The sequence below is a fragment of the Mastigoproctus giganteus genome, chromosome 12 (genome assembly GCF_048544385.1).
Source record: "Mastigoproctus giganteus isolate SK-2022 chromosome 12, ASM4854438v1, whole genome shotgun sequence".
Taxonomy (NCBI): Eukaryota; Metazoa; Arthropoda; class Arachnida; order Uropygi; family Thelyphonidae; genus Mastigoproctus; species Mastigoproctus giganteus.
In genome coordinates, this window is record NC_143586.1 from 128544277 (window position 1) to 128557022 (window position 12746).

Consider the following 12746-nt stretch of genomic DNA (forward strand, 5'->3'; position numbering starts at 1 on the left):
GCATTTCTTTTGTGATGTTACATTTTCTTTAGTGTGAAGTATCATATTATATCATGTCTTTTTTTTTTTATTATCAAAAAGCTTTATTTTTTTTTTTCCTCTCTCTCTCTCATATCATACAGTGCAGCCTTCATATATAGTGATTTGAGATGTAACACAAGTCTGGTAATTTCTCCGAAGGAGAACATAAAAAAATTGAGTTTATGGTAAACCACTAACTTCATAATAGACTAGCAGAAGTAAACTCTGTACCTCACAGCAAAACCAGATACTGCAGTGCCAGCGTGAGGACCACTGAGCTATTACATTCTCTTCTGTGGTGTATTCTCTCTCAATTAGAATAACGTTTTATAAACAACAGTAGCTATCCGAAAATAATAACTCTAGATGTTTGGTTTTTCCCATCACATCCTTAATTAGAGAGGTTATAAAAAGTTCATCAATGAAACATTAATCAGACACTAGAGAAACTAGAATAGAACTATTTCTGAGTTACTTAATTTGAAATAAATGATATTTGAGGTAGGAAGTATTTGGTCACAGTTCCTTTAGTGGAATTGATCCCTCTATGCTGCCATTTCATGTAGAGCATTTCAATTTTTTTTTTTTTTTTTTAATCATCTGTGGTATATATAACGTTGAGAAAGTTTGTGTGGTAAAAAAAAAAGCATTTAAAAAGTAAATGTAGACTAGTGAGAGAAATACAGAGATGACCAGAAGTGAGGTTGTAGAAACTGTTTACAAATTCTTAAAATAGCTATAAGATTTTGAACAGTGACTAAATTTGATTGTATAGTAAGGAAGCCAGCCAGCCAGCTCTTTGGAACCAAATACTTACCAGCATATGGAAATAAAAATTGTATGATATAACATGCATATCACTTTATATCATACAAGATATCTGAAAAATCATAGCTATAAATTTTTTTACTTCAGATAATAAATGATTAATTTGAGGCATTAAAGCTAGTTTATGATCTATATGAAATCCAACTTGGTAAACTTTTGACACTCCTTCCCCAAAAGGTAGTTTTCATTATGATGAGAATTATGAACAGCTGACATGAAATAGATAGCACACTAAAGTCTGAATTTTGTGTATATATATATATATATATATATATATATATATCAGATACACAGTTGTTTGAAGAAAACTCAGTCAATTAAATTATCTATGGTATATTTTAAAATAAAGTTTTAAGATCTGATTGTATGATCAAGATAAGCCCCCACCTTTCTTCCTCAAACAATTTCCAAAGACAAGTGGTAGTGTTTTGCTGAAAGGAAAAAATTTATAGTCATCTGCTCAATTTATGTTGAGAAATGTGGTGAACTATTTTATAAAGGGTAAAACAAAACTGAGAACCTATAATAAACATTTCATCCATTTATGAAAGTGTATTCCAGGCATTGGGATTTCTTGAGCAAATATGCACTGATTGAACAACAGCAGCTGATGCCAAGGAAAAGAAGCCCCAAAAGATGTGTAAGCATTACTGGAAATAGATTCACTAAGGATTGCTTAAGATGTTTGATTTACATTGCATATGCCAGTAATCATAATGTATCATTGATTACTGGTATATTCAATGTCTTTAATCAATTTAAGTAAATTGTCTAATGACAATTTACTTAAATTGATTAAAGACATGTTGAATTCATTAGTAGCCAAGTGTCATTTTGCTGCATCATAAAAGATCTGTTATTGTGCTTCTCTCATTTATGATTTGAATGAGGGAAGTACAGTTAAGTTTTAATGGAACATGTAAATATAGCAGTTGCCAGGAATAGATATCTTTAACAAGTGAAATATAATCTGTTGTCCCAAAATCCTCATCCAGTTATTTAGTTAGATGAACATAAATATTCATGCATTCAAAGCTAAGGTAGGATTGGCAAGATTATTCTAGAAGGTTTCATTTCAAAAGTGCAAGGAGCAGTGGTAGTACATAGCTTATTGTTCTGAACACTGGTAATGAAAATGGTTGAATTTCATTTGCAAGTCTGCCATTTCACTCAGAAACCAAGGTGAGTAATTACTACGATTCAACTCATTCTGAGAATTTTCAGCAATAGATTACAAACCAGTTATTCTAAAGTATTCCAAAAAAGAAGTCTAATGGTATTTGGCAACACATGTTATCGTTAATAGCAAATAAACAAGGCTCCAACAACTGCTTGGAAAATGTACATCATTAAATTGTGATTGTATAATAATAATGTTTCTTATCCATTCATCAGATGCATTTAAAACAACTGTTTAGTCTCGTGTAAGAAAACTTGCAATGAAACATGTACATATTATAGATGAACTTTTTTTTGGAAGAGCATAGCCATTTAGTTTTAAGTTTGCCACCATACCAACATGAACTCATTTGGGTTCAGGCAAAATCATATGGGGGGGAAAAAGAAAAAGAAAATGGTAGAACTGCAGTCTACAACAAATCAGACATAAGTGCTATGTGCCAAGAAGTTAAATCAGATAATGCCTAATAAATAGGCTCAGTATGTGGTATTACAAAGATTTGGAAAATAATTGTCAAAGATGATGTGATTGAAGAGAGAATGATGTGCCCAATTTTTTCTATAAAAAGATGAACCTGAAAATTATCTGTTAGCAAAAATTTTAATGACAATTTTTTAACTGCATTCACTAAAAAGATATGCACTTTAAATACTCTTTTTCTCTCTACAAAATAGCTATCAACAAATTCTGAAAAACAGCTTTTCTCTGGGGTAGCAAATTTTGGTAAAGAATAAAAATCGTTTATAACTTCAATAATTTATAGTGTTCATAATACAGGAATCCTCAATTAGTGTGGGATCGATTATCGTGGTATTTAGGCTTGGCCTAGGCCTAAAGAAACTGAGGCTGGTGAGGTTACAGAAGTCAGTACTAAACAATGAATGTAAATACACTGTTAAAATATGCATAACATTATAGAAATACATCGCTTGTTTTCTTAATGAGTGCGTGGCCCTATTCACAAAAGGGAGTTAGTTTCTTTTGCTTTGCGTCATACCTTCTCCATCGAGAAGCATTATCGAGAAGGAAAAATAAACAAAAACAAATGCAAGGTGGTGTGGGAAGCTAGTTTGTTTTTCTACCATAAGAAAATGAAAAGATTATTTCAAATGTGTATTGTTACAATTGAAATATTTTCTAACATTATGCACTCTGAAGGACAACACCTGCCACACCACATTTATTATGAACATGCAGATCAGTTGCTTTCAGTTGTTCTTGCATTGCGTGTTGACATGCAGACTGTTATCTCCCACCATTGTGTTGTTTACGTTAATCACGTTACGTACTACTTAATTTCTATTAAATTTTTTTATATATGTAAAATTTAACTATGGATAAAAGGAAATGTGTATCTGATAGTGCTTCTGGTGAAAAGAAAAGAAAAGTGATAACATTTGATGAAAAAATTGAAGTCATAAAAAGATTTGAAGGTGATGGTAAAATACAAATTACTCGACATCTTGGAACGCCTGAATCAATGATTCGGATGATTTTAAGTAAAGCCAGTGCATATAAGGAAAAAGGTAAGCTTGCTTCATCATCAGCACGCACACAAACCACAAGAAATAGAAGTATTATAATGATTGAGATGGAACGTCCTTTAGCCATTTGGATAGAAGACGGCAATCAAAAAAGAATTCCAATCTGCACAATGACCATAAAAACAAAAGCCTTGAGTATTTTTACATTGTTAAAGGAAAAGTCAACAATAGAAAACTTGAGTAGAGCGGTAACTGAAGAAAATGTTCAAGCAAGCAAGTTCTTCAAAAGAAAAAGTGATTGAAGCAGAAACGGAAGAAAATTTCATTGCCAGTAAAGGCTGGTTTGATCATTTTAAGAAAAGAACAGGATTGCATAATGTTGCTTTAATTGGAGAAATGGCAATTGCAGATAAAGATGCAGCCATGAAATATCCCAAAATTTTAAAGAAAATTGTTGATGATGGTGATTACACAGATCAACAAACACTAATGTTTATGAAACGGGCCTTTTTTGGAAACAAATTCCAAAAAAAAACCTTTCTAGCAAAAAAAGAAAGGTTCAACCAGGCTATAAAGTTTCCAAAGACAGAATAACACTTTTATTGGGAGGCAATGTAGAAGGAGATTTCAAATTAAAACCCATGGTTATCTATAGGAATGAAACTCCCAGATCTTTCGGGAAAGCTTTTAATAAAGCAAGCCTACCTATTGTTTGGTGCTCTAATAAAAAAAAAAAAAAAGCTTGGGTCACGAAGGCTTTATTTGAAGAGTGGTTCACTAGCTGTTTTTGTCCGAAAGTTAAGGCCTATGTAGAAACTAATCTTGCATTCAAAATTTTATTAATTTTAGACAATGCCCCTGGCCACATCCAACAATATGAGAGCAGTAACATCCAGCAATATGAGAGCAGTTTGGAAGCATATTGCGCAAATGATTTCTGTAATTTCGCTCATGTCAACACTGTTATTGATGAAATAGCAAATATTGGAAGAGATCTGGGCTTTGATGAAATCGACAACAGTGATGATTGCGAATTGCTGGAATCACATTCAGAACAATTAAGTGATTCTGAACTCCTTAATATTGATGAACAATGAGCATATGACGAGGCCGATTGCGAGAAAGAAAATGTTCAAGAAAAGAAGTTGACATTATTGAAGGAATATTTCGTGCAGCTGAAAATTTGAAACAACTAATCATGGATGCAGACCCAGATATCAAGCGCAGTATACAAATTCGCAGGAACATTGAAAAAATGTGTATCCATACAATCAAATTTATGATGAAAGGAAGAAAGAAAAGTCTGCACAAACCAGCCTTTTGTAATATTTTATGAAGAAATAGTGCGTTATATATTGTAATTTTTTAATTTCAATGAACTTTGATTACTGTACTGCAAATATTTATAATTATCCTTTGCTTTTATATTACTGTACATTAAATTGCCATAAAAAAATATTTTTAAAAATATTGATTGGTATATTGTAGGTCTTGGAACGAATTAGGCTATTTTGTATTGATTATTAACTTTGATTAGCGCGATTTCGCATAGCGTGCCATTTTTGCAGAACCAATTAATCACGCTAATCGAGGGATTCCTGTAAACATTTAGTGTTTGCCCATACAGTTGAATTTATTTAAGAACTTTCTTTTTGGTATGACTTCAATGAAAATATTTAACTCAAAATTGTTTTTAAAGGTTACTGGAACTCCCGACTTACGCAATACTCTACTTATGGAAATTTGACTTTACGTAAGTTTTTGTCAGCCAGTACAAACTTAAAAAAAGATTGTGGGTGCGTATTTTGTATCCCGTAGGAAAAAATGGAGGCATCGTGAAAATATCGTAATGTGAACCCAATAGCACATTGTTTCTTTTTTGTTTGTTTTTGTTTTTTTGTTTTTTTTTGTAATTTGTTCCAAGTCTTTGGAAATTGAAAATTTTGCTATGTTACTAAGCTATTTATCTATAAAATATCAATATTTATAATGGACGATGAGCATAAAACAAAAACAATTTGCACTTTCCGGTTTATTGGGCTTTTCTGTTAGTGCATCTCATTATAAACAAGTAGTAAACTTGATCTTATTGCATTTGCAATAATACCAATAACTGCAATTGTGTGGGTTTTTACACTATTATGGTGAAATGTGTTCCCTTCACTGAAATCTACAATCATTCAGAAACAAATTTTCAGAAACTTCTCTTCATCCCTATTTACTTATTACAGTGATGAAGGGAAAGCGACCAACGAAAAGTGCAAGTGGTGGTAGTGCCAGAAAATGAAACAAAATTGATTTAGAAATGAAGATGATTAATTAAGAAGCAGGACAAAATTTGTTATCTATTGCAAGGGAATTAGGTCTCGCTGCTTCAACAGTGAATACTGTTTCAAAGGCCCCTCAACGTGGGCACCTGTACATGGTGAGGGGACCTCCCAGTGATGCTGCTGGTTTTCCAGATTAGCATTACTGGGATCTAACGTCCATACCTTGGTTTCAGGGTTACATCGTTGGAATCCGGCGTGTGTAGCCGTGCGCCGCAACCCATAGAATTCAGAAAGGGGGATCCTGGTGGTTGAGGGGCCTAGCCTTAATACACCACTTTGGCCCCTGCTTCGACAAGACGGGTGGTCCCGGACCAGCCCAACTGGGATCATTCGGCTGGTGGTTCTTACTGCTAGGGTCAACTGCGTTCCAATAAGTCTCTCTCCCTTTGGTCCTGGGACAGGATCAAGGCTTATTGGAAACGTGGGTATGGTGCACCTAAGCGAACTTGGTGTCCCATTCATGTATGCCTGCTAGTTCACAAGCAGGCATCCCTTCGTAGGGCTCCGTGGTGGGTGAGGTACTTAGGGCATCGGAAATTTTTATCTTACTCCTATGAATAATTTTAATCCTTCTTCTTCTGGAGCCCCAACAAGGCCCCTATCTAATCGATCATCAGATGAGAGTGACAACAATTCTGTTAAAAGAGCCAGAACTGAGGAGAAAACACCATCTTTTTCTCATTCTCCATTCCACCAGAGAGCAGTCAGTTGGGAAAATGTCACCTTTGTTTATCCAGAAAGGATTAGAAGGGATGGCAGGTTCACCCAAATCTGTAAAATGGCTGCGTTCTGGAGATATTTTAGTTGAAGCATCAAACACAAAGCATGCTGAAAAAATTTTGAAGCCACATCTCTAGGGGAATACCCATCGTAACCCCTCACAAAACTCTGAACTCGTCACGAGGTGTCATATCAGAGTGGGATCTTTTTCACATTTCTGAAGAAGAGATCTGCTCTGAATTAAAAGAACAAGGAGTGACAGCTGTGAAGCAAATATCCATGCAAAAGGATGGGAATCTTGTCCCTACCCGAGGTCTCATCCTAAAATTTAACACCCCACGGCCTCCAAGTTCCATCAAAGCTGGGTATTTAAACTGCCCAGTAAGGATTTATGTTCCAAACCCACTGAGGTGTTTTAAATGTCAAAAGTAAGGCCACTCACAAACAGCTTGTCGTGGTAACCCTGCCTGTGCTCGATGTGGTGCTAAAGATCACGAGAGCAAGGAATGTCTAGCTCCTAAGCCTAATTGTACTAACTGCCAAGGAGAGCACCCTGCATACTCTCGAGCATGCCAGCGATGGAAGGACGAAAAGGAGATTCAAAAATTAAAAACAGAGCTGAACATCTCCTACCCAGAGGCCAGAAAATGCATCCAACCAATAAATAGTGGGAAGCCGTCAAACACCGAAAAAGTTTCTGGTAAAATTACCAATGGGACCCAAACTGATATGACTGTTCCCCCAAGGGACTCTTTTACTCCGATTGCCCGCTACTTATTGAGTTCACTAAAGCACACCCAAAAATCACAGTCAGCTGCCACTCCAATATCGGTACCTCCCAGTGCTCCAGCATTAACAACAGCGAGCACTAAATTAACATCACAGAAAAGTGAACTGCCCCCTTCGGGGCAAGAAATAATGGATGTCGAGACCAAGGAGGTACATGATGAGTCAGTCTTGGAGCTCTTTGCAGAGGAAGAAATGGACACAGGACAGCATCCATACTTCCCCAGGAAAGATAAATCCATGACTGACAAAATTAAGCCCTCAGCATCTCGGAAGCTGCCTGATGGACCCACCAAGTCCAAATAATGGCTAAATTCCTACAGTGGAATTGTCGTGGATTCTGGCAAAATACTGATGACATCAAGACACTCCTGCAAAAGCACAAACCAGCTTGCTTTTGCATACAGGAGACTTATTTAAAGGCAAATGATGACCCTGCCATGCATAACATTACTATCATTCGTAAGGATAGAATTGTGGATGGTCCTGCTCATGGAGGAGTCGCAATCTTTGTTGGCAACCAGATCCCATTTTAGCCTTTGCAGCTTACAACTAGCATTGAGGCTGTAGCAATTCACCTTACAGTGGGGTTCTTATTAACTGTCTGCTCTGTTTATTTGCCACCTGGGATTGACATCCCCCAGAAAGACCTTGATGATCTTATCATGCAATTGCCTTCCCCTTGTTTAATTCTTGGAAATTTCAATGGACATAACACTCTGTGGGGTAGTGCTAACATCAATGGAAGGGAATAAGTCATCGAGCATATGGTCACTGACAATGACTTCTCCCTCCTAAATGTGTGAACAAACACCTTCTTCCACATGCCTAACCATACATTCTCTACCATTGATCTTTCTATCTGCTCCCCTTTTCTCCTTCCTTCACTTACTTGGGAGGTAGAAGAAAACCCATATGGAAGCGATCACTTCCCCGTGATAACCACCTTAACTAGTGGTAGACAGTGTCTGCCATTTAGTTTACTGCCATGGAAGATTTATCAGGCTGACTGGAATGCCTTTCAACATCTGGTAAATCTTGACATCGTTAGTCAGTCAGGAGCCAATCAATGATGCAGTCATGTATGTCAAGAAATGATTGTCCAAACAGCTGCAATTGCAATCCTAAAATCATCCAGCCGGTTCCCACTATTTCCCAAACCTTAGTGGAATTCAGAATGCATGGCAGCAAAAAAAAGCACAAAACAAAGCCTGGGGGATATTCCGCCGATATCCCACGACTGAAAATTTAATATCATTTAAACGTGCATGTGCAAAAGTGAGTTATGTATGACGTCAGTGCCAAAGGAAATCTTGGATTTGTTTTACATTTTCAATAACTCAGGCTGCAAGCTCAAAAGTAGTCTGGGATAAGATCCAAAAAAATGAAGGGAAAATATTCACCATGCCCTTCAGTGATCCTCGAGCACAACAGATGTCCAATTGCAGATTGAACTGCAGTTGCAAATACTCTAGGGGAAACATTTGCAAAAATCTCTGCAATAACATCTTTTCCCACAGAGTTTTTGGCCCTGAAAAGGAAAAGTGAGGAAAACCCACTGAACTTCTATTCAAAAGGGCTTGAATTGTATAACAAGCCCTTTTCACAGGAAGAGTTAAATGCAGCACTCTTTCTCATGCATGCAAGTGCTGTGTGGCCCGATGACATCCACAACAAAATGGTAAAACACTTCCCCGTGATAACCACCCTAACTAGTGGTTATCACCACAATCTAAGAATCACAACTTTTTAATTTTGTTTAACAGAATTTTTCTTAATAAACAATTTCCGGATTCCTGGCGGAAAGCAATCATTCTTGCCTTCCCAAAACCAGGAAAGGATCCTAGAAATCCAAGTAACTACTGTCCTATTGCTCTGACAAGCTGTTTATGCAAGATCTGGAAAGAATGGTTAATTCTCGCCTTGTATGGTATTTAGAAACAAATGGTCTGCTTTCCAGGACACAGTGCGGCTTCCGAAGAAATAGATCCACTCTGGATCATTTAATCCGATTGGAAACGTCCATTCATGTTGCTTTTATTAAATCCGAGCATTTGGTAGCAGTTTTCTTTGATATTGAAGAAGCGTACGACACAGCCTGGCGATTTGGAATATTAAAAGACCTCTATAACTTTGGTCTTAGAGGTAACCTTCCTTTTTTTATTAAAAACTTTCTTTCAAATCGCCAATTTCAAGTCTGTTTAGGATCCACACTCTCTCGAGTATTTTGTCAGGAGGAGGGAGTCCCACAAGGATTTGTCCTAAGTGTCACGCTTTTCGCAATCAAAATAAACTATCACAGAAAGACTTCCACCCACGGTGAAAAATGTGTATGTTGACGATTTTGCTATATTTTGTCATTCATGCAATATGAGGGTCAGTGAAAGGCAACTGCAGAAAACCATTGATCATCTTACAGCTTGGTCTTTGGCTAATGGGTTCAGATTTTCATCACAGAAGACTGTGTACACTTCTGTCGCAAACGTAATCTTCAACCTGACCCAGAATTAAGGCATGGGCAAAACAACATCCTAGTTGTAGCAGAATTCAAATTCCTTGGACTTATTTTCGACGAGAAGCTGACATTTTTACAACATATTCGTCAGCTTAGGACAAGACGTGTTAAAGGGCTTAACATCCTTCGTGTCCTTTCGTCAACTTCATGGGGCGCAGATCGTTATACCCTTCTTTGTCTTTACCGAGCACTTGTCCGTTCCAAACTCAATTATGGTCTCAGGTTTATGGTTCTGCTAGAGATAGTACACTTCGGTGTTTAGATCCAATCCACCATCAGGCCATCCGGACAGCCACTGGAGCATTTCGCACATCTCCTATCCAAAGCCTTTACGTTGAAGCAAATGAACCATCTCTGTCTCTTCGACATAAGCAGTTGTCCTTACAGTACACCTTCAAATTAAAATCCCTGCCCGATCATCCCACACGGCCATCCATTTTTGAGCCGCGCTGGGAAAACCTGTACAACACCAATCGGACTGCCAACAAACCTTTTGGCATTTGGATTCAAGGGCTGTTGAATGAACTAGACTTGACGGTAGACATTGCCCAGTCACCAAGGCAATTCCTTCCATCCTGGCATGCCTATTTTCCAACTTTTGACTTCTCCCTTAAGATCTGGGAGAAGGCTACTACACCACCATCTGTCTACCAGCAACTCTTTGCATCACATAGACAGCAGTATTCTGACTTTCTGCCAGTCTATACAGATGGCTCAAAGTTAGAATGTTATGTGAGATCTGCTTTTGTGTTCCCTCACAAAACTTTATCGAATAAGATCCCACAAGAAACTAGCATTTATACTGCAGATTTGCGTGCAATAGAAACAGCCCTAGATCACATTAAAAATAGCAACTACCAAAGATATATGTTTTATTGTAATTCATTGAGTGTGTTACAGGCTCTAGTATCGGTGAGGTTTAACCCTCATCCGATCCTGTCCAGGATCTGGAAGATTCTTTTTTCTCTCATGGAATTAGAATTTGATAATCGCTTTTGCTGGATCCCAAGCCACATTGGGATCCAGGGCAATGAATTAGCTGATACCGCTACCAAATCATCTATTTCCCTGGATAATCATTGCCTGTCAGTCCCCTATACAGACTACAGGTAAATAATAGGTTCTAAATTACATTCCCAATGGCAAGATTCTTGGCATGGACAGGCCACAAATAAACTACATCACATTAAGCTTGTAATTATGCGATGGCAGTCCAGTCTACACAGGGTTCGAAGAGAGGAAGTTGTTCTTGCTCGACTCCGCATAGGTCATAGTCATCTAACACATTCCTATTTGCTGAGGGCAGATGACCCACCTATTTGCGATATGTGTAACATTATTTTAACTCCATCTTTTCATAGAATGTCCTGTTTTTATAGAAGAACAACGCTTGTGTTTTACTGCTTTTAATAATCTGACTGAACCATTTACACTCAGTCAGATTTTAGGTGACAGAGACAACATGTCTGACGTTTTTAACTTTTTACACTGTATTAATTTTTATACAAAGATCTAAGTTTTATACTTCATATATTTTTACTTTACTTTATATCTTTGTTATATAATAGTTAATTGCTCGACGTGGTAGCCTAGGCTACCAAATTGTTTAGTAGCGTTTTAAATTTGACTTGCCGCATTATGGCCTTAGCTGCCAATGCGCCATTAAAAACCGAAGCAGTAAATCAATAAAACTGTTTTAAAGGACAGTGCTCTATATGCGCACTGCCAAAGGATCAAAGCATTTAAGATCAACAGTGATCACAAAACAGCATTCAGGTGCTATATCGAAGATGGAACAGCAATTAATAATATAGATGGAAAATTAGATTCAGAAGCGAGTGCCCTTGAGTCTAATGACCATTCAAACAAAAGCAACAAGTATTTATAAAGATATTAACAGTAAGTATGCCGAACCCACCCAAGTTTGTGTCACGCAATGGGTAGTTTATTAGGTTCAAGCATCACGCTGGTTTCCACAATGTTAAAGTATGTGGTGAAGTCGCCAGTGCTGATTCTGCAGCTGCAGAGAAATTTTGTGATATGTTGGAAAAAATTATTGATGAAGGCTGCTATTCATTGCAGCAAATTTTTAACGTTGACTAGACTGCTCTGTAATGGAAAAAAATGCTGGCTCGAACATACATTGCCAGAGGTAAAGACAATGCCAGTTTTCGAGGCTTCAAAAGATAGGACCATGCTTGGAACTAATGCAGTGGAAGATTACAGGTTAATACCACTGCTTCTGGAAAATATTGTAAAAACAACGACGATCCTTTCAAGTTTTGCTTCTATTAGATAATGCTCCTGGACATCCTAAGCATCTAGATGAGTTCAATTCTAACATGAGTCTTATTTTTACTGCCATGACTTCACGCATCTGACCTATGGATCAGGGTATTATTTCGAATTTAAAAGCATATTCTTTACGCACAACATTTGCTCAGGCATTGTCTGCAGTAGACAGTGAGAAAAATTTTACATTGAGAGACTTTTGGAAATCTTACAATATTTACCACGCCATCTTAAACATTAATAAGGCTGGGTAGAAATTACTAAAAGTTGTTTAAATGGTGCATGGAAGAAAATATGCCGACATAAAAGGTTTCGAAGGATTTGAAAAAGACGAATCTCGCGAAAAGATTACAGATAAGATTGCAAAGGTTGCAGAGCTACTTAAGTTGGAGGTTGATGCCAAAGATGTGGAGGAGTTAGAGGAAGAAGAGAAGAGATTATCTAACGAAGAACTTGTTGACTTGCAGGCAGTGATAGTGAAAGAAGAAAATGCTGACAAAGCTCAAGATGAACCAAATGTGAGGAACCGAGACATTTCATCACCAGAGAGATGGCAATGGCATTTCGTGAAATTGCATCAGCAATGGCGA

The 12746-nt window shown here is 37.2% G+C and overlaps 1 protein-coding gene across 2 annotated transcripts in view; it reads left to right on the plus strand.

Moving 5' to 3' along the window:
• Nucleotides 1-12746, plus strand: part of LOC150077411 (AP-2 complex subunit alpha-like) — a 588904-nt gene that overhangs the window by 435319 nt on the left and 140839 nt on the right. The gene's annotated exons all lie outside the window — the stretch shown is intronic.